At 48.1% G+C, this 23,152-nt stretch overlaps 1 non-coding gene and 1 pseudogene across 1 annotated transcript; one reads left to right on the top strand and one right to left on the bottom strand.

Moving 5' to 3' along the window:
• The first annotated feature begins 15,673 nt into the window (after window positions 1-15,673).
• LOC100940847 overlaps window positions 15,674-23,152 on the top strand; it is a 21,406-nt pseudogene continuing 13,927 nt past the window's right edge.
• Window positions 18,750-18,957, bottom strand: LOC111726964. The gene has a single exon (XR_002774629.1). It is a non-coding gene; the product is annotated as a small nucleolar RNA U3 (small nucleolar RNA).

Here is a 23,152-nt window from a genome sequence, read left to right as displayed (position 1 = left end):
TTTTTTTGAGACAGTCTCACTATGTTGCCCTAGGTAGAGTGCTGTGGCATCATAGTTCACAGCAACCTCGAACTCTTGGGGTTAGTGATTCTCTTGTCTTATCCTCCCAAGTAGCTAGGACTATAGGTGCCTGCCACAGCACCTGGCTATTTTTTTCATTTTTTTGTTGTAGTTGTCATTGTTGTTTAGCAGGCCTGGGCTGGGTTGGCACTCACCAGCACTGGTGTATGTGGCTGGTGCCCTGCCCCACTGAGCTATGGGCACTGAGCCCAGCTTACACATTTCTGCACACACACACACACACACACACACACAGGGGTTGAGATTTTTGATTGTATTGAGTTGCAGTTATAGTTCAATTTGGGGAGAACTGGCATCTTTATAATGTTAAGTCTTCCAATCCATGAAAATGGTATATCTATTTATTTAGGTCTTTAATTTTTTTCTCTATGTCCTTTTATGGTTTTCAGCTAAAAAAAACTTTCATATCTTTTGATAAATTTATTTTTAGATATTTGATGCACTATGAATAGTAATTTTAAAATTACATTTTCTCTTTCTGGTTTATAGAAATTTAATTTTTCTTTATTGACCACATACCCGGGAACCTGCTAACTTCATTTATTAAATTTGAGAGTCTGCCTTAGATTCTTCTGGATGGTGTACATTTTATTTCCTCCTTTTGTGCCCTCTGCCTTTTATTTCTTTTTTTCCTGCCCCATTGTACTAGATGTGACCACCAGTGCAGTATTGCATAAGTATAGGGGGATCCTCCATCTGGGGAGAAGCTTCCAATAATTTACCATTAGTGACGATGTTTGCTATTGCTCTTTTGTGGATAGACTTTTGTAAGCAGATAGATTTCGGAAGTTTTTATCTTTTTTAGTGTGCTAGACTATATTTGTTTGAAATAATTATGGATGGTGTTGCATTTTATCAAGTGATTTTTCTGTCAGGGTTCCCATATAACTTTTCTCCTACGATAAATTATATAGATCGCTTTCGGGATGCTAAGGCACATTGCATTCTTAGAATAAACTCCACTTAGCCATGGTCTGTTACCCTTTGTATTTATCATCCAATTGATTTGCTGGTATTTTGTTTAAGAGGCCTATACCACGTTGAAGCTTCTATTATTATTATTTTACTCAAGAAATCGTTTTTCATCGAAGAGATATTAGAAAATGCTTAGAAAGCAAACCTCAATTAAAAAGTGTATTTTAAACCCCCTCAGATATGACCCAGATATAATTACAGTGACCATTTTACTGTCCAGAATGATTTAAAAAGAATTGAATACTTACACAACCTAATGCTCAGTAACTGAGCCACGTATGGGAATATGTAATTCAAACCAACTTGTAAAGGAATGGCACCATTATTTCTGTCATGGACATGCCTGTAAAGCCCTGTGTTGAACGTTCATCTGTTGTCTGATCTTTTCACAGTCCTCTTTTGCAAATCCCTAAGTCATGTGATTTTCGTGAGACACCTTACATGGTGACAAGGGCCGTCGCATGCCGCGACCCACCTTGCTATAGCTCTGCCGGGAGGTGGCCTTCTTCCTTCTCTAAGGCTTCTCCTGGAGCTTACTCCACAGTAATTATATCTAATTTGTGCTCTGTCAGTTTTGTGATTCATTTGCCTCCTCAGATTCCCAAGGTCTCTTAATTCCTAGGTAAATTGCTGTTACACAATTCATTGACTTATTCTGAAACTGAGATCAGGCTTATTTTCCACATCATTAAATGTTTGAGACCATCATTTTTAATAGTTACATAGTATTCCATGATACGGCCAGGCCATAATTTAACCAGTTCCATGGCATTAGACACTTAGATTGTTGAAAATTTGGGGAGAGGAATTAAAATAATTATTTGGGAGCGGTGCCTGTGGCTCAAAGGAGTAGGGCACCAGCCCCATATACCGGAGGTGGTGGGTTCAAACCTGGCCCTGGACAAAAACTGCAAAATAATAATATTATTATTTGGTATGGAAACCTCCGTGCTTGTGGTGGAGAGAAGGGTGTACACTGAACTTCAGAATGCCCAGTTTATGGCCAGGCTTGTTTGACTGAGACCTCCCTTTCATTCCTCCACACTGGGTTATTTTGAAGCAAATTCAGGGTGTCATGTCGTACATAACACATTTCAAAATGTGTTTCTAAAAGATAAAGATCATTGGTTCCTTCATACCTTCCAAACTCTGCAAACTATTCTAGTTTCTTATCACCATTTTTTCCTCTTTGTTTACTGAAATCAGAATCCAAATAAAGTTTACTTAATACAATTGGTTGACAGAGCTCTTAATTTATTTTAATTTATATGTTTTCCCCTTCCCCTTTTTGTTTTTTTTTCCCTGACAGAATCAGCATCAGTGTCACTCTGTCACCCTGGTTAGAGTGCTGTGAGCTATGATGATGCAGCAACCTCAAACTGGAGGGCTCAAGTGATGCTCTGGCCTCAGGCTCCTGAGTAGCTGGGACTACAGGCACCCACGAGAACACCCAGCTATTTCTTAGAGACAGGGTCTCCCTCTTGCTCAGGCTGGTCTCAAACTCCTGAACTCAGATGGTCTAACCCACCTTGGCCTCCCAGAGTGCTAGGATTACAGGCCTGAACCTCTGCACGCCTGACCTTTTTTACGATTTGTTAATAGATATTCTGTAGTTTCCCAGAGTCAGAGCGTTTGCTGATAGCCTCCCTGTGGTGTTGGTAACATGTGCCTTAGTTCCTCAGCACTGTCTGTACATGGGAAGTAAGATCTATGGGCTTTCTTGGGATTTACTTTAGTCTACTTTTTTAAAGTTTAAAAAAATATATTCATGTACTTTTTTTAGAGAAGGCTCACTCTCTGTTGCCCAGGCTGGAGTGCAGTGGCGTCCTCATACACGTAGCTCACTCTATTCTTGAATACTTGAGCTCAAGCAATCCTCTTGTCTCGGGCTCCCAAAGTGCTGGGACTGCAGGCATGAGCCACCGTGCCTGGCCCACTATGGTCCTTTTTTTTTTTTTTTTTTTTTTTAATAAGAACAGCTCACGAGTGGTGTTGTGTGCGTCCTCCAGGAGGCACAAACCTCTGGTGACATTAGCGGCTAATGTTGATCCTTGCTGAGACTCATTCATTCCTCAGGTCACACAGAATGATGACCTTCCAATGCTCCCTTTCCTTCTTCCTGTGTTGGCTGGATTAAGTCTACTAAGGGAAACATCCTCTCGTCAATTCTTTGGTGACTGCCAGGCCCACTTTTTAATAGGAAAGACAGGAGAGAGGCTTGATTCTTTTTCTGTATTTATCAATTTTCCACATGAATTGCTTTTCTGATGTCCTCTAGAGGTGACCAGTGACTTTTAAAAAAACTATCATTATGAATTTGTTAACTTAGATATTTTGATGAGCTTCATGTTTTCTGTTTTTAACTGGGAGATACAGTGCTAGACTGGGAGCTCTCCATCACAGCTCCGTAAACCGCAAGGGACACAGACCCCCGAAGTTATTGCAGGGAGAGTAGGACAAGTCACAGAGGTCCACAGATCACCCCCAGAGGAGAAGGACACAGTGATTAATGATCTATATTGAGCATCTTTTCATGTCCTTATTGGCCATTTCATGCCTTGTTTTTAATGGTTCTAAACCATCTTATCCTTTGGGTACATCCTGATTTAATCAGCCACCCCCTGATATTGGACACTTAGCTTGTTGTTCCTTCTTCCCTCCATTTTTTTTTTGTTTGTTTTTCTTTTGTTTTGAGAGAGAGTCTCACTTTATAGAGTGCTATGGCATCATAGCTCACAGCAACCTCAAACTCTTGGGCTCAAGTGATCCTCTTGTCTCAGTCTCAGTCTCCCAACTAGCTGAGAGATGCCCACCACAAAACCCAGCTATTTTTAGAGACGAGGTCTCACTGTTGCTCAGTCTGTTCTCAAACTCCTGAGCAGGCCACCTTGGCCTCTCAGAGTGCTAGGATTACAGGTCTGAGCCACCATGCCTGGACTTTTAATTTTTCCTATTATAAATGATACTGTGGTTAACATCCTATTTATTTATTAAGGATAAATACTAAGAACTCAAGAGGTTTTTATATATGCAAATCAGAGGTTATGAACATTTTTTAGGCCTTCTGACACAGATGCCACCCTGCCCTCCAGCTCACTTCCTGCCAGTTCCTGGCAGCCAGCTCTTAACTTACCTCGCCCCTTTGTGTCTTCCAGATGCCTGGGAACTACTTGCCTCCTCCCGTGCCACAAGGCCACCTCCTCCCGACACCACCCCTACATGTCCCCCAGCCTTCCTCTGCATCCACACAGGCCGGCTGCCCTTGAACCGTGAGGCCTCGGCTCTCCCTGCCCCTGCCCTGCACCCACCTGCCACCTGAAGCCACCGGCTCCAATTGCCAACAACCTCTGCTCAAAAACGACACAACGAAATGGAAAAGGCTCCAGCCCTCTGCAAAACCAAGGACTCGGCTGCTTCTCAGGCAGCCTCTCGGTTCCTCCTGCTCTCTTGCGCGTGTGCTTTTGTATTTTATTTCAAACAGACGTTCTAAAAGAAAAAAAAAACAACTATCTTCTGTCCTAGAAGATACAGACTGACAGATGGGGAGAAGGCCTCCGGGACCTCGGGACCTCCGTCTCTCCCTCGTCCCTGGTCCCCTGGCGGCCAGAGAAGCCACAGGGAGGGGGACGGGGTGGTCGGGGGCTGCCTGATTAACGTTATTTGTCGTCCCATCTTTTAGCAGCAAAACTACCTGCACGGCCAGGATGATTAATCATGAGGATGAGGATTTTTTTGTGCTAACAGTATTGTGCTTTTTGTGGGGAAAGTGAGTTTTTTTTTATATATACATATATAATTGATACCCTTTATTTATTGGTTGTTAACCGTTGCTGCTGCCTCGTGGGTCTGCAGCTCCCAGTGCTGCGGAGCCACCGTTTACATGTGCACCCTGCCCGCCCGCTCACCTACGCTCGCTTGGGAGGATGGTGGCCTGCAGCAGGCCAAGATGCCAAAAACATTTTTTTTTTAGATACTGTGCTTAATGTTTGGAGCGGGGAGGGGTAGGAATTCCTGACTGGCTAATGCACTGTTCCCTCCAACCCGATGCTCCCCACCCCAGGCCCCTTTCCCTGCTGACCTCTACACCTGCCAACCTTGTTCTCCAGGTCCGTAACATTTTTTCTAAGGATGAACAGGGAACATCTTTAGGTTTATCAGCTCTTACTTTGGTGTTTGCTGCAGCATGGACAATGGAGAGCCTTGTCCTCAGGGCACCAGGAAAGGGGGCCTTGGTGCATAGGCTGAGCTGGGAGGGGTCTTTGCAAGCATGTCAGCAGAAGTAAGGGATGTGTTTGAACACTGCCCATGACTCCTGCTCAGCCTTCCCACCTCCCTATTTGATTTTTCCAGTTGACCACATGGTGTTCTTCCCTGCCCCTCTCTTAGCTCACAGGTTGGTGGGGAGGGGAGGGGAGGAGAGGAGAGTCCCAGGCAGTCCCCTTGTGGTGGTCTCTGCTCCTCGGGGCTGTGGCCTACACACCTTCTGTGGAGGTTGCTAGCTCTGTTTGCCACTGAGGCAGAGACGGCCCCAGAACTATCACCAGGAATGTCAGGTGCCCGAGGTTTGGCCCTTGCTCTATGATTGTGGGCAGCCCCCTGCCCTCTCTGGGCCTTAGCTGGCCAGTCTGCAGAGCTGGGAGGCCTGGGCTGGTTGGTCTTGAAGGCCCTTTTCCGTTCTGATGTGGTATAGTTCCAAGTCTGGGGTTCAGTTTCCCATAGTTTGTGATTCTGTGGCCTGTGGCTAAGTTTGCCAGCCCTCAGCAGACCCGGGGACTGTCTGAGTCACAGCACAGCCCCTGTTTTGTCTCTTGGCACAAGTTTTCATATACATAGCATTGATAGCTTGTGGGGGGGGGTCTGTCCCAGTAGCCAAATGTGTCAGATGGCACCCCAGGTCCCTTCTAGCAGCATTCCATGGTCCCATCGGGACACTTGGGTTCCTTTTGGCCTGGAACTAGTTTACTGCGGGAAGGTTTCTGGGGTGAGAAGCAGCCTCCCAGCTGTTTAGGGCCAGGCCCGGGGCTGGAGTTCTTGCTGCTGCTTTGCAAAGTCAACATCCTATCATCCTGTACCTAAGAGGGGCGGGTCTGGCCCTCGGTTCTACTCTTGAGTTGTCCTTGGTCTCCACTTTGCACTTATGGGAGGTCAGAACCCTTCCTGCCAATTAGCCCTCAGCAAGGAGGCCTCCAGCCAGAGGAAGCTTTGCTGTGTCCACTAGCCCTGGCCAGAGCGCTCGGCCTGCCCCACTGCAGGCCCCCAGATCCTCTCAGAGGGCCCTGCTGGTCAGCTTCCTGCTCAGGGAGGCCTGGGTCCCCCCACCCGTCACTGCAGTTCTGACCTGGGCTCTCAGGGCAGGGGCTAGACTTGGGGACTTGAGGTTGAAAGGAGAGTGGGGTCTTTTGCGGGTCAGATTGCTTTTCTTTGGCCTCTCTGGTCAAGCAGGAATGATGCTGTTGTGCCTCCTGTCCTGGAGGCGTGATGACAGAGCGACTTGTAGCTGAGGATTGCCAGGGTTAAGCCATGGACCCCTTTAGTCCCTAGGCACCCACAGAGCCTGAGCCTGGCCTTCCGCCCTCCATCCTGTCCTTTGGCCTTTTCATTTGGAGCCACAGTGTGGCTTTTGGCCTTAGCAGGTGTTATCCTTGGGGACATGTGGGCCCATGCCTTGGGCATACCTGTGTCCCATTTCCTAAGACACCCCTTTTTCCTGGCAGGGTGCTGGACACTGGCCATTTTCACTCAAGGTTGCCAGGCAGGGACCGATTTCTTCTGTCCCCTCCTCTTACCAGGCCTCTGCCTATGGCCAGAACCTCAGAACCTTAGGCCAGAGCCCTCCTGCTTAGCCCTCGGGCCTTCCCTACAGTGTTGCCACCTGAGGCCTCCCCTTGTTGCCTTCTTAGGGCTTTGAGCCCTGAGGCCAGGCCTCCAGTCCCTCAGCAGAGCCTCACAGGGGGCCAGGCAGGGGCCAGTCTGCCAAGGCCTAGCCTCTTCAGTGTATGCACCTCCCTTTTTGTTGATGGTGACTTAGGAGAACATTACTATTTTCCATTATTTAACCAGGCAGGGTTTAAAGTGACATCAAGGCAAACATGTGTGTCATCCTCTGTACAACATCCCATCCCCTGAAATGCTTTTCTGTGTGACAGCTGATTTCCTAGACAAATGCACCCCAGGCTTTCGGGGACATTGTTTCTTGTAGGAGAAGGGCTGGGGGAGGTCAGGAAGCCTGGGGATCCCTCCCAGGAGAGGCAGCCTCTATCCCCTACTTGCACACCCGCCAAGTCAAAGCCCTCGGTTTCCCAGCACAGTTTCAGCATTGAAGGGATTCAAGGAAGCATGGGGGCGCCCCCTGCTGCCAATGAGCCTCAAAGACATCTGGGGGTTCTGATCCCACCCAACGAGTGTTCTAGAGGGAGGCCAGAGGTGGGAGGCCAGAAGGGTCTGTGAGTCTGTGGAGGCTGTGGGCCTCCATATTCTTGGCGGTGTATTTCTAGATGCCCCTCTGCCAGGCCATACGGGATAGCAGGTGTACTAGCATAAGGGCACCGTGATGGGAAGCCCTGCTCTCCCTTTTTAAAAAAAAAAACATCTGCGAAATAAACCCAATGGTTAATTTTTGAATGAATAAAAGGCTTTTGTTGAATAAAAAAGCTGGTCCCATCTTCTGTCTTGGCATCTTGGCACCTAGGCTCAGGTCTGTCTGCTCTCCAGGGCTGAGATAAACGCAGAATTCCGTCCCTCCCCCAGCCTACACATGACCCTGTCTCCCTCACATCTTTGCGGTGGCTCATGGCCTTAGGGAGGCCCACTTCACTGTCAGTCTGCTTCAGTGGGCAGCTTCGTGTGGGACTTTGGGCAAATCACAGTTCCCCATCCCTTCCATGGGAGCAAGCTGAGGTGAGGCCTGGATGTGAGCGTAATAATCAAAGCCTTCCGCAGAGTTGGGAGCCCGTGCCCTGGAGTAGTGGTTTGAATTATTGCTGCCCCCACCGGAGCCTGCAGCTTTGGAAAGGAATTGGGGCGATGTTTTCTGGCGTGCTTGTTTCCTTTCCTGCTTGGCCTCCCAGCCCGTGCTGAGCCTCTTTCTGGGGTGCTGTCTTGTCTGACTGCTGGTGTGTGTCTCCGGGGAGGGGGTAGGACCTGGCCCTGCTGGTGCGGGTCGGGGTCAGGGCCAGACCTGGGGGCGGACAGGGCTGTGCCACCTGCCCAGGCCTCACCGTGCTCCTGCTGTATGTTGTCCATGTCATGCTGATTAAACACGCTTCCTGGACTTGTCCTTGCTCCCTGTGTGGGCCTGTTGCTTTGTCTGTTTCTGTTCTTTTCCGTTGCGTTTTAGGTTCCTTCCTCCTGTGACACCCTTTCTCTCGCTTTGGGTATTGTCTGCCCAGTTTCCCCAAGAAAAACAATGTGCAGAGTGAGAACCTTGGGTGTGATGATTAAGCCATAAAATCTCAAGGAGTGTTTCTAGGAGACCGAGAATTTGGCAGGTGAACTCCGCCCTAGGTATCACCCACAGCACCCCTTTTCCAGCCTTGCCTCATCTATTGCCTCTCAAAAGGGCTTCTGCTGCTTAAAAAAAAAGTCTGAAAACAGTTGGCTTAAACCAAGAGTTCTCAAAGTTGAGTGTGTATCAGAATCACCCAGAGGCCTATTAAAACCTGGATTGTGGCTTGACACCTGTGCTCAATGGTTAGAGCACCAGCCACCTACACCGGGAAAGGTGGTTTGAACCCAGCCTGGGCCTGCTAAACAACAATGACAACTACGACAAAAAAATAGCCAAGTGTTGTGGCGGGCACCTGTAGTCCCAGCTACTTGGGAGGCTGAGGTGAGAGAATCGTTTAAGCCCAAGAGTTTGAGGTTGCTGTGAGCTGTGACACTATGGCACTTTACCGAGGGTGACATAGTGAGACTCTGTCTCAAAAATAAAAATAAATAGAGAAAAATAAAACCTGGATTGCTGGCCCCACCCCTAAGTTTCCAATTAGGCAGGTCTGGGCTGGGGCCTGAGAACTTGCATTTCTAACAGGTCCCCAGGCTGTGCTGATGCTGCGGGTCTGGGGACCTCCGGTGAGTTGTGTGTACTGCAGAGTGTCCGACTGGGTCTTGCGTCCAGTGGCTCATCATTCACTCACCCAGGTGTGACTTTCCTGTGATGTACTGGGTACTGAGGGCCAGAGATTGGCTGCTGATCACATGGAGGGGTATGGGCGGTTGGCGTGGCTGCCCTCCACTGGTCCCTCTCACCCTCAAATCTGGTACGGTGGGAAGCCCTCCTTCTCCCCCTCTGGGCAAGTAACCCAGTGTTTGCTGGACACACACAGGCCCTGCCATGTTGGGAAACGGGAGATCAGAGGTGGCGACTGTTCTTGCTTTCCAGGGGTGGTTGATGGAGCATGAATTCAGAGAGCAATAAATAAAAAGTGATGCTGAGTCAAGAGCATAGCTGCAGGTTAGAAATGTATCACTATCGGCCAAAGGTGCTTATAAGTCCTGGGAAGCATGTAGATTGATAAGATCAAGCAGGTGACCTTAGAAGGAGCCACTATCTGCAAAAACAGGCCATGTTTCAGAATTGGTTTTGTGAAAGGAATCATAGATCCATACCACCTTTGAGACAAAGCTAGAGAGTTCAGTTGCTTCCACTTTGGGGCTGGAGCAGCCAATGAGAAGGGGGTACAGCGATGTCGCGGTCCCTGCCGTGCTCTGGCAGGACCCAGAGGGAAGATGTCGGAACATTTCCAGACCTGTGAGAGGCAGCCCAAGGGGACACAGAGAGGCTGTGTAGGACAGTGGTTAGAGTCATAGGCTGTGGAATCAGACCTTGACATTGGGTATGTGTTCTAATAGATGAGTCTTCTGGTAAAAATGTGGACCCCCCAATGTCAAGCCGGCCCCTCTTCTGCAACCTCGCCCAAAAGCAGATCTTAGATCAAATTCTGCCAGATGTCCAGATAGTCACTAGCAGGCAGGTTTGAAGGCAGTCTTACACCTGTACCTGTCTGTCCAGGGAGTGGAGGGTCCAGGACCCCAGCAGCCCTGTCCCAAAGCACAAATCTGGAGGCATCAGGCTGCTAGGCCCTTCTCCCTCACGGTTAGTGCTGCTGAGCTCTTGGGAATCTTTCTAGCCGACCACTTACCTTCATCACATTACATATCTGCTATGAAGAGAGATTTCTAACATCCTTTGTTTTAACCAGCACTCTGGGCATGGATTTTAATAACAATTCATATTTCACATGCTAATGTGATGCCCTTTGGAGAGCTGATTCCTGACTCGGGTGTTTCATATATTCAGGGACTGTCCCTGAGGTGGAGATGGGAGGTAATTTACATGTCCACATGATATACTATCTACACGGAAGTGGTGAAGGTAAATCCACATGGGTGCCTTTCTCTGGAAATGCCGGGACCAGGCTTGGTGGGCCATTGTGAGGGTGGCTGGGCAATGTCTCCAGTGTATGGCAAGCCACCCTGGGTGTCAGCTGTGGCTAGAGGTAGTTCGGGGTCTTTCCCAGGAAGCCTTGGAGGTATCTTCAGGGACAATGGTTCAGAGCCCCTGCTAGCTACTTCCAAGGGCACATAGTGGGTCACAGTGCCTTGCTCTGCCCTGGGTCAGGCTAAGGCCTGCACTGACTCGCTGTGGCCCAGCCTGCCCTGGGTGGTGTGCTGTGGGCTGAGGCCCAGTAGAGGCACAGAGCCGGGTTTCTCCTTCCCAGATGGGCCTCTTGCTTTACCAGGATGCCTCACACTGGCTGCCATTCCCTGGGTGTGACAACACAGGATGGGGGGACCTTCCAAGATGGCCTGTTTCTACCTACCTGGGTCTTCTATCCTGTCCCCTTGGCCCTTCCAAACCCCAAACCCACATCTGAGTGTTAGAAAGTATCTCCCTAAATCTTACTTTCCCAGCCCAGCTTAGGCTCCACCAGAGGAGCCAGGTGAGGGCAGTGAGCATGGAAGAAGCTTTGCAAGCATCCTGGGCTTAGGTAAAGTGAGCCTGTGTGGCGCCATCTCTTTCTAGTGGGCACAGGGCCATGTGGAATAAAGGACTGCATCTCAGCCCTCCCTTGTAGCTGAGTGTGGCCAAGTGACTCGGTTCTGATGAATGGATGAGAGAGAGGAACACAACCACCCACCCTCTTTCCCCTTCCTGGTAGCTGGACCAAGGGCTCAGGCCTTCCTGGAACTGGCCCCCTGGCCTCCTGGAGCCACCACACCAGCCCTGGACCTTTTATACTGGGACTGTAGAGAGGAAGAGAGACACACCTCTACTTTGATAAACTATCTTGGTTCTCTGTGTTAAGAGCCCGATTTATACTATCCTTAATATACCAAGTGATCATTGGGTCACCTTAAATGACTTGATGCCACCTGCAGATGTTTGCATCTAAACTCAAAATGTTTGCCAAAGTGATTTAATAAACAGCTGCACGGTGCAGTGTGCTGGTGTCACAACTACTTGCCTTCCCATCCCCCTTTGCTTTTTCCTCTTCCTTTCCCCTCTGCCCTCCTCCTTCAAGGGTGTGGGCATGGAGAGTCCCAGCTACAGGGACTCATGGGGGTGTAGAGGCCCTGGATTTGCTGGGAGCCCTGAGAGGTCACCCACCCAAGACTAGGCCAGTTGGGTTTTCACTGGGGAACCACAGAAAGGGGACTAGGTAGGCTGGCCTCACACTGGGCTCCGAAAAGACTCTTTCAGGGGCCTCAAGACTTGGGGACTAGAGCTTCTCATGGTCTCCGAAACCCACTGCCTCAGAAATTTCCACCCTTCCCCAGAGGCTCAAAATGAGCTATCCACATAAGCAGATCCAGCAAGTTAAGAAATGTGAGGAGTAAAACAGCCTGAGAATCAGGAGGAGGGGTGGGGAATAGTCACTTTGGCACCATTGTCACATGACTTGAGGGCAGTTCTGGTTTAGTCAGTGTTCTGCTGGTTGCCCCAGAGGCCAGGGGAAATCTCTGTGGTATGGTGGTGGGCGGCCTACTTTAGCCTTTGAGGATTCTGATGACACAATTATTATTTAGTGTCAAATGGTCTTCTAGCTTTAGAAGGAGCAGATTTGTACAATGTCAGAGGACAGAGGTGGGCCCTGGGGGTGAAGATAACACAGGTCTGGGGGGAGGGAGCGAGGGAGGGGGCGCCCTGTCCCGAAGGGCATCATCCTCAGGGAAAATCTGGGCCCAGGCTGAGGTCCAGGTTCTCCCCCAAAGCTCATGCATCAAATCAGCTGACACAATGCTGGATGTTGTTCAAGTAATTTCTACCCAGAGTCCTTCACCCGTTTCTACAGCGGCCAATCAGATCCTGGTATGGGTGTGCAGGGCAGGCCCAGCGCCAGGCTTTGGCCACAGTCTGGGGGACTTCAGCCTGTTTCCCGAAGCAACAGACACAGAGAAAAGTTATGAACACCAGGCCAGTGCTGCCAGCCTTCCACTACTAGGCTTCAGCTGCTTTCTAAGAGGCCGGCGTGGCCCCTGAAGGATGGCAAGATCTGGACAGATGAGGAGGACAGGGCAGGGCCACCCAGCCAGGGGCAGCGATGCAGAGGTGCGGTTGCAGGCAATAGGTGGGGGAAGAAAGGACTGCAGATGGAGTTGGTGACAGGTGCCCCTTGACGATGAAACACCAGTTTTCCTAGAGGATGAATCCACACGGAAGGAAGAGACACGAGGTCACCCTTGGGGACCCGATGCCCGACGCTGGCATGGGCCTGGGCTCTCTAGGCACCGAGACACGCCTTTCTCGGCGTCTTAGGCAGCCCGCCAGGATGGCTGTTCTCCGGTAACTGGTCCCACTCCAGCAACTAGCAAAGTAATTACAATAACAAGCGCGAGGACGAGGACAGCCGACTCTGAGCGCTCACGGGGCCGCGCGTTCACTCGCTCTTCCACGTTTACCCCGGCGCCCCCGTGAGGCCAGCGCTGGAATGACACCCTGGTTTCCAGACTGGGCAGGGCGAGGGTCCTGTCTTGGGTCAGAGGCACTGTTGAGGGACAGCTCTTGTTAAGCCCAGATCTGTGCAGCAGCCAGTTGCCCCTGGTCTCCACGGATGCCTGTCGCGTGGGGAGGGGAGGTCTGCAGAAGCCCGTCGTGGCGGGAAGGAGGAGGAGCTCAGAGCTGGGTTGGAGCCGACCGGGGCCGAGGCTTGGGCCCGGGACTGGGATCCGGCTCACAAGCTGCCGGGCACTGGCTCGTTGGGTCCCAAGAGGGCTGGAGCCCCACTCCCAGGGTGCAGCCGCTCGGGTGTGAACTGTGGGCTAGGGAGAGGAGGGAGAGTGCTCCAGAAAGGGGATCCCAGGGTGCAGGAATGGAAGTGGAAAGTCTGGGGCGGCAAGGTCCCAGCGCCCCTCCTGGGCACAACTGGAACTGCAAATGACCACGGACTCCCTACTGTGGACGCGGCGTCCTTGCTGCTGCTTAGGGCTGGCTCTCTGGCCCTCTTACCCAGTGGCCGGGCCACCACTGCACTATGTGCCGTCGTCTTCTACCTGTGAGGTAGCTACCTTCATCATCCCCAGTTTCAGATGAGGAAACAGTCCCAGTGAGGTCCAATAACTTGCCTGGGGTCTCACAGCAGAGTGGGGATTTGAGGCCAGGCCTCCGTGAAGTCATGACCATCACTTTGATTCATCACCTTTGCCCTGAGATCTTCTTCCTTGGGTTGCCTAGAACCAGCACTTCCCAGAGTCTGGAATTTTCCACCAGGCCACAGGCCCTCCTGTGAGGAAATGCCAACTTCTTGATACAAAGACAAGTCAGACCTAGGGCTCCCTGCAGGGCTGGGGGTGTCCTTGTCTGGCTTCTGCCCTGGGTCCTCTAAGAAGCAAAGGGAGACAAGGAGCCAGCTACTCCCACAACCTTGAGGCCCACGAGGTCCCCGGCACCATCCTCACCTCCTGGCCAGTCAGGGCAGGAGAAGGGTTTCCCCCACATGGAGGGAATCCATGACCACCGGCTGGCCAGGGAGGCCTGGGAGACCAAAGGCAGCTGGAGACTGGGAATGCTGGTTCTTCTGGCTGGTTTTAAGATGTCTCAAAGCCACCACACTTGCTTTACTGTCTGGCTGTAAATTAAATAGAGGTAGGGGTGGAGGTGGGGGAGGATAGAACTTCCCTCTTTTCCCAGAATCTTTCATTTTGCAACATAACTAGTGGTTAATGTTCTCTCTCTGGGTTCCAGGCCACTCCACCTCAACCAGTGGTCCCATGTGGGGTAACACTGAGTATGGATCTCCCTGAGCCTCAGTGTCTTTGAGTGGGGATGATGGAAATATATTCCTCACAGGGCTATTGGTAAGCATCCATGAGACGATGTATCTGAAGGCCTTTCACACATGGGAGCACAGACATTACTATTATCATCCACTTCTCTGCAGCCCAGATTTGCTGCCCCTTCACTGGGTCTAATTTTGGTCTAGGAAAATTAGCCCCTGAGCCACCACTTGTTATTCCTGGGCCATGGACACAGCTGTACTGAAGACCCAGGCCAAGCCCATAGTTCTAGAGAGAATACCTTGAGTCAGGAGGCTTTCCTGTGCCAGCCTGGCTCTGCCCTGCCAGCCTCCAGGTCCCCCTGCAACTTTCCCTGGGGGGTGGGGGGCTGTCTCTAGAGCATCCAAAGCATCTAACATCTTGGAGGCACAAAAAGACACTTGGTGAGACAACAAGAAGCCCCTGCTTCCTACTCAGTGGGGTCCAGGGAGTTTGTGGTCTCTGATCCCACAGGCAAAGCTGCTAAGCAGGTCTGGGGTGGGTGTGTGTTGAGAATTAGCCTGAGCCTTGCCCCTTCCCCACACTCCTTTTCAGGAGCCATAAGGACACGCACAGCAAGATAAACAGAGAAGCTGGACCCCATCCCAGCTCTATGTAGTCTCTGTCACTAAAATCAATACCTGGAAATTCCCCAGATCAATACCCAACACACAGGGGGTGGAGCTTTGCTCAGCGCCAGAGGAAAATTGGGAGGTTAGAAAGATGCAGGGGACAGAGATGGATGATGAAACGATGTTTCCCATAAAGGGAAATGAAATGATTTGTTGTGTGTCCCTTCATTTCTGACAAGTGGGAGTGTCTTCTCCAAGGAGCAGCCCGGAGGACACTCAGCTGTCCAGAGCCCCTGTCCCTGCTGTCCATCACAGCAGCACATCACCAACCCCACGCCTGGCCTCAGCCAGACCAGGCTCGAACCCAGCACAAGTGCCAGCTGGTGACTCTGTGCAGTGTCTGTCCCCCTAATCTTCTGCATGTGTTTGTGTGTATTTTGATAATTGAAAACATATATATAGTTTTCACCTTATTGCTGTAAGTATTCTACTAATATGAAAGACAAAACTGAATTATATCCAATGGAATAGGCTTGGAATATTTAGCAAATCCATACCTTAAATGATGAAAAACAGATTTTTTTATTCCTGCTTTGGTTTGAATGTCCCGTCTAAAATGCATGTGGAAATTTAATTGCTATTCTAATAGGACGTATTACAAGGTAGGCCCTTTAAGAGGCGATTAGGCCATAAGGCTCCATCATCACAGGTGGGTTAATGCATTTTAAAAAGAAAAGGGAGGGTGGGGCTGGGAGGGGAGCCTGCAGGGGGCGGTGCATCTAGCTCTGGGCCAGGGGGTCCAAAGTGCTCAGTCCCCAGGGCACAGCAGGACATTTGGGGGCCTTCTTTCCGCAGGGGACAGAATGACTGGGGATAATGGCATCTCTTCGCCACATCTTGGTTCTCTGTGTGGGTCTTCTTGTCACGGCTGACGCAGAAGGTTCAAAGAAGGAACATGACCCGTTCACCTATGACTATCACTCCCTGAGAATCGGAGACCTCACCATCGCTGGGATCCTCTTCATCCTGGACATCCTTATCGTGCTCAGTAAAAGATACCAGTGTAAATTCAACCAGCAGCAGAAGACTGGGGAACCTGATGAAGAGGTTTCCGCAGCCGCGTTCCGCAGCTCCATCTGCCGTCCAGCGCAGGTGGTAGAAACACCTGGTGCACTGGAACTCTGCCAGGAGTCCCTTGGCACCTGCCGCCTCCCACCCACCACCTGTGTGCCCACCGCCAAGTCCACTGCCTCCTTTCCAGCTATGTCCACACAGACTCCTTACACTGCCCAGACTTCCAATAAAACGTGCTTTTCTGCCTTGGAAATAAAAATAAAAATAAATAAAAAAACAAAAAGAAAAGGAGTCTTTAGGAGTGAGTTCTCTCTTTCTCTCACACCTGTGTGTCCTTCCAACTTCCTCCTGGGAGGAAATAGAATAAAGACCTTTGCCAGATGCCAGCGCCTTGATAGTGGACTTCCCAGCCTCCAGAACTGTGAGAAATGAATTTCCTCTGTGTACAAATCACCCAATCTGTGCTATTCTGTTAGGGCAGCAGAAAATGGGCCAACACTTTTCCTGACGCTATCCATTTCTGACACAACGAGCAATAATTCAGTAAGAATGTAAACTCTGATAAATCGAGCTGGACATTTGTCAGTGTAGTTGTCCCTCTCATGGTTTGCTTTCTAAATTGAGGTAAAATTCATGTAATGTGAAGTTAATCATTAGCCTTTTTCAAGAACACAATTTGGAGGCATTTAGGACAACTGCACCGTTGTGTAGGTACCCGCTCAAGCTAGTTCCAAGACATCCTGTGCCCAGTAAGGGGTCACTTCCCAATCCCTTTAGTCTCCTATCCTTGGCAACCACTGGAAAGCTTCCTGGCCCTGTGGATTTGTCCATCCAGGATATTTCATGTAAATGGAACCCTGCGATGTGCAGCCTTTTGTGTATGTCTCTTTCACTTAGTGATGTTTGTGGGGTTAATCCACATGGTAACAAGGATCAGGACTTCCTTCCTTTTCATGGGATCCCGAATCTTTAAAATGGGGATGGCCAGGAGCAAACAGATCTGGTAGGAGGGAAGGAAGCAAGGGTTTATGTGGGAGGTAATCCAGGGAATTCAATGCAACGACTTGGGCAGTGTTATTGTCCCCATTTCACAGGTGAGACAATGGAGGCTTGAGCAGCTGAGTAACGGATATTACATTACATCTGGACTCTTGATAGATTTATTAAAGCTTTTTGAAAATCCTATCTTCTAAGGCCAGTAAGTGAGTTGAAAACATTCGCCTTTGTTAGTAAGTCAAAAGATACACATGAAAATAAATATAAACCTTTTACATATGCCATATTGGTAAAGTTTCAAAAAAATAATAGCCTGGGTTCAGTGGCTCATACCTGTAATCCTAGCTCTCTGGGAGGCCAAGGCAGGAGGATCACTTGAGCTCAGGCGTTTGAGAGAGAGACCCAGCCTGAGCAAGAGTGATATCCTGTTTCTACTAAAAAATACATAAATCAGCCAGGTGTTGTTCCAGCTACTCTGGAGGCTAAGGCAGGAGGATTGCTTGAGGCCATGAGTTTGAGGTTGCTATGAGCTATAAGGACAGCACTGCACTCTATCCAGAGTGACAGAGTGAGACTTTGTCTCAAAAAAAGTCAGTATTTGGGAAAATGCAGAGAAATAAAGACTTCCACTCACTGTAGGTAGAAAGATACATCGGTACTGATTTATAAAGGGCAATATATAATATGTATCAAAAGCCATAAAAACCAAGATAATAACAGTGGTTGTCTCTGGGAAACTGATTTAAAGAATAATTTTAGTGTTCTTCTTTATGTGTCTTTGATTTTCCTAATTTTCTATAATGAACTTGTCATTTTTATGATAAGAAAAATATTTTTATTTAAAAACATTGATTAAGTTCTTTTTAGAACTATATGTTGGCAGCTCTTGCTATTCTATACTGATATTTTTAGGGTTCCATATTTTTCAATTTTATATTTGGAATTAAAATACAATAAAACTGACTTATTTTTGCTGTAAAGCTGTATAGATTTTGACACATGTATAAGTTTGCCCAACCACCACCACAGTCAGGGTCATCACAGTCCCACCCCCTCAAACAATTCCTTTGTGCTATCACTTTGTCATCACACCCTTTCCTCAGTCCCACCCTCTGGCAACTGCTGGTCTGTTGTCTGTCATTTTAGTTTTGTATTTTTTTTTCTTTTTTTTTTGAGACAGAGTCTCACTTTGTTGCTCCTGGTAGAGTGCAGTGGCGTCACAGCTCACAGCAACCTCAAACTCCTGGACTCAAGTGATTCTCTTGCCTCGCTCTCCTGAGTAGTTGGGACTCATGGACACGATGCCTGGCTATTTCTTAGAGACAGGATCTTGATCTTTTTTTTTGAGACAGAGCCTCAAGCTGTCCCCCTGTGTAGAGTGCTGTGGCATCACAGCTCACAGCAACCTCTGACTCCTGGGCAAGTGTCCTGCCTCAGCCTCCCAAGTAGCTGGGACCACAGGCACCCGCCACAATGCCCAGCTATTTGTTTTTGGCTGCAGCCATCATTGCTGTTTGGCGGGCCCGGATTGGATTCAAACCCTCCACCTTAGGTGTATGTGGCTGGAGCCTTAGCCGCTTGAGCCACAGGCACCGAGCCAGGGTCTTGATCTTGCTCAGGCTGGTCTTGGACTCTGGAGCTCAGATAATCCACCCGCCTCGGCCTTCCAGAGTGCTAGGATTACAGGCGTGAGCCACCGCACCCGGCCTAGTTTTGTATTTTTGAGAATGTCATGTGAATGGAAACATGCAGCCTGTAACTTTTTGAGACCTTTTTTTTTTCTTCTTTATTAAAGGAACCACTTAGACTGCGTCCTCTCCCTCTAGCTGCCCCAAAGGAAGAGAAGCATGATCATCAATTGCAAATGGCAGCTGCAGCAAAGTGACATCAGAGCCGGCCTGAGGCTGAGGGGAGAACGCTGCCTGAGGAACTGTGCTCTACACGTTCAGAGAAGCTTCTCCAGTAATGAATGAACTATGAAAATGATCCCTGGAAGTGCCGTCTTTGAGGCTGGCTTCTTTCACTCAGTCCAGTACTTTTGAGATGGATGTAAGTTGTTCGCATCACCCATAGTGTGTTCCTTTTTGTTGCTGAGTGGTGTGGCTGTACCACGGTTTATTTATCTATCTCCCATTGAAGGACGTTTCCAGTTTTTGGTGAATATAAACAGAGCCGCTATAAACATTTGTATGTTTCTGTGCAAACCATTTCTTTAGGTTAAACACCTAAGTGGTTTGTTTGGGGTGTGGTTGGCTCAAATGGCAAGCGTTAATGTTTAACTTTATGAGAATCTGCTACACTGTTTCCCGGAGCCGCTGTGCCACTTGCATATCGAATGAGAACTCCAGGTCGGCTGCATCCTCGCCGGCACCCCTGTTGCCAGTATTCCTTTCACACCTTGCCATTCCACTAAGGGGGTCACGGCATTTCATGATGGCTTTCCTGTGCATGTCCCTGACGCCTAATGATACCGCACAGACTGGACATCTGCCTTCTTTAATGTCCGCTTCGGGTTTTTTCCTTATTTTTGAATTCTGAGAGTTCTCATTCTGGATAAGGAGAATGGGACATGTGATTGCAAACATTTTCTCCCAGTCTGTAGCTTGTCCTTTCATTCCATTAACAATGTCATTTGCAGAGCAAATATCATTGATTTTAATGAAGTCAATTTATCAACTCTTCCTTGAATAGATGTGCTTTTTGTGGCACGTTGAAGAGCTCTTTGCCTTTCCTCCAGTCATGAATATTTTCTCCTATGTTTTTTCTAATTTTCATGAAATTTTTCTCCTATGTTTATGATTTCACATCTTTTATAGTTAGATCTATGATCCACTTTGAATGATTTTTTGCGGAAGGTGTGAGGCTCGGGTCAAGGTTTGTTTTTTATTGTTTTTGGTATTTTTGCTTCCAGATGTTCAGTTGTTCCAAGCCCATATGTGGAAAAGATTATTCATTTTTCATGGAATGGCTTTTGCGTTTTTGCCAAAAACCAGCCGTAATCACATGGACCTATTTTTGGACTTTCTATTGTGTTCCACTGATCAACGTATCCCTCTGTCAGTACCACACCGTCTTAATAACTGCTGCTGCAGAATAAGTCTTAAAATTGAGTAGTGTGAGTCCTCCCACTTTTTCTTTTTCAAAATTGCTTTGGGTATTTTGGTTCCTTTGCATGAGAGTATAACTTTCAGAATAAGTTTGTTTATATGATTTTAAAAAAACTGCTTAGAGGCTGAGGCAGGTGGATTGCTTGCTCTCAGGATTTCGAGACCAGCATGAGCAAGAGCAAGACCACATCTCTACTAAAATAGAAAAATTAGCTGGGTCTTATGGCACGTGCCTATAGTTCCAGCTACTTGGGAAGATGAGGCAGGAGGATCACTTCAGCCCAAGAGTTTGAGGCTGCTGCGAGCTATGATGCCACAGCACTCTACCAAGAGCAACAAAGTGAGACTCTGTCTCAATAAATAAGGAAATAAACCTGCTGCAGTTTACATTGGAATTGCAGTGAGTCTACAGATCAATTACTGTGCTGGGTCTTCCCATCCATACCAGAGTACATCTTTTTCTTTCTTTAAGGTTTTCTTTGCTTCATTCCTTCAGCATTTTGTAGTTTTCAGCAGATGGATCTTGTATATGCTTTGTTAGATTTATACCTAATATCGCATTTTGGGGAGCTATTGTAAATGGTATTTTTTTAAATGTTAATTTCCACTTGCTCATTACTAGTGTGTAGGAATAAGACGGCCTTGATCCTGCTACCTTGCTGAATCCACTCTGGGTTTTTTTTCTTTTTTTGGTAAATTGATTGGAATTTTCTATTCTGATCATATCCTCTGAAGAGAAGAACAGTTTTAGTTCTTTCTTTCCAGGCTAAGTGACTGTAGTTCCTCCCTGACTTTACTGACTGGAATTTCCTGTGCGGTGTGGGCTGGGAGTAGTGAGCATAGGCAACCATGTCGCTGATACCGGAAAAGTGGCACCCCAGCCAGCTCTGAGCAGGGCCTGGGGGACCTGCCACTTCTGTCTTGGTGGCAGCAGCTGGCAAAGTAACCCGCAGGCTGGAGCAATCAGGGGAGATTTCTTCCCCCAGAGGCTCCAGTAGAGCAGCGCTGGAGGACCTGTCGATCAAGGGAAAACTGGTGCCCATCCCTGATTGGTCCATTTTCAATCCTGCTCCTGATTGGTCCATTTTAGGGACCAATCACAGCTAAGCTATTACACCTATATAAGACCCTGAGCAGAGAGCCTGGGGGTAGATCGTTGCAGACCTTGGAGGAAGAAGAACAAGACTTTGGTGACTTTGAGGAAGGAAGAAGCTAGAGCTGTGGCCCTTCTAGTGCTGATCCTGCTATACTAAGAGGCTTGGTCCTTTCCTGATCTTGCCCTGCAAAGAGGCTTGGTCCTTTGTAAGAGCTGTAGCTGTAACACTTCTGCTGCTGATCCTGCCCTAGAAAGATGCTTGGCCCTTTGCTGATCTCTGCCCTGCGAAGAGGCTTGGTCCTTTGTAAGAGCTGTAGCACTTCCGCTGCTGATCCTGCTCTACAAAGAGGCTTGGTGCTTTGCTGATCTCTGCCCTGTAAAGAGGCTTGGTTCTTTGTAAGAGCTGTAGCACTTCCGCTGCTGATCCTGCCCTGCAAAGAGGCTTGGCCCTTTGCTGATCTCTGCCCTGTAAAGAGGCTTGGTCCTTTGTAAGAGATGTAGCACTTCCACTGCTGATCCTGCTCTACAAAGAGGCTTGGCCCTTTGCTGATCTCTGCCCTGCAAAGAGGCTTGGTTCTTTGTAAAGAGCTGTAGCACTTCCGCTGCTGATCCTGCCCTACAAAGAGTCTTGGTCCTTTGCTGATCCTGCCCTGCAAAGAGGCTTGGTCCTTTGTAAGAGCTGTAGCACATCTATCCTGCTCTACAAAGAGGCTTGGCTCTTTGTAAGAGTTGTTTTCATAAGAGTTGTAACACTTGTATCCTGCCCTGCAAGGAGGTTTGGCTCTTTGAGCTGTAAATAAAACCTCACTGTTCATTCTATGGTCAGTCGATTCATTCATCGAATCATCGAGACCAAGAGCCTGGAAATCCAGTGTTAAAAATCCAGTATTATCGTGTTCCTGCTCTTGGGGGAAGGTCTCTGTCTCTCACCAGTAAGTTGATGTAACGTTGTTGTTTTGTAGATGCCATTGATCAGGTTGAGTAAATTCTCTTCCATTCCTGTTTCCTGAGACCTTTCTCATGAATATGGAATTTTGTCCAATGCTTTCTCTGAATCAGTTGATATGATCACAATTTTCTTTTTAGGCTCAGATGGGGAACTGCATTGCTTTTTTTTTTTTTTTTTTTTGAGACAGAGTCTCACTCTGTTGCCCAGGCTAGAGTGCTGTGGCATCAGCTCAGCTCATAGCAACCTCAAATTCCTGAGTTCAAGTGACTCCTGCTTCAACCTCTGGGGTAGATGGGACTATAGGCATGTGCTGCAACGCCCAGCTAATTTTTCTATTTTTGGTAGAGACAGAGTCTCACTCTTGCTGGGGCTAGTCTTGAACTCCTAAGTTCAGATGATCCTCCTGCCCGGTCTCCCACCATGCTGGGATTGCATTGATTGCTCTTGAATATAAAACTAGTCTTGCGTTCCTCAATAAGTCCCACTTACTCTTGATATCGTGTTCTTTTTATATATATTTTAAATTTGAGTTGCTAATATTTTGTTGAGGATTTTTGCATCTATGTTCATGAGAAATATTGGTCTGTAGTTTTCATTTATTTTATGTCTTTAGTTTTAGTATCAGAGTAATCCTAGTCTCATAAAAGCAGTTAGAAAAGGGTTATTTTTTTTATTGAGTAAAATTGTTTTTTCCTCTCTTCAGATACTTTGTACAATTCAGCAATAAATGATTTGGGAGTGAAGTCTTCCTTTATGAAACATTTTAAAGCTACAAATCCAACTTCTTTAGTAGTTATAGGGGGAATCAGAATATCTGCTTCATCTTGGGTGAGTTTTGGTACTTTGTAGTTTTGGAGGAATTTGTTCACTTTACCTAAGTTGTTGGACGTATCTGCACAGAGTTGTTCAACTTCTTCTAATGTCCCTGGAGTTTGTACTGGTGCCCCTTTTTTCATTCCTGTTATTATTATTTTTCTTTTTTTCTTGTTAGTCTTGCTGCAAGCTTATCAATTTTATTGATCTTTTCAAAGAACCAGCTGTTTTTTTT

The sequence above is a fragment of the Otolemur garnettii genome, unplaced genomic scaffold (assembly GCF_000181295.1).
Source record: "Otolemur garnettii isolate 467f Iridium unplaced genomic scaffold, OtoGar3 scaffold00087, whole genome shotgun sequence".
NCBI lineage: Eukaryota > Metazoa > Chordata > Mammalia > Primates > Galagidae > Otolemur > Otolemur garnettii.
Note: the sequence above shows the minus strand (reverse complement) of the source record. Positions and strands in the feature narration are given on the sequence as shown.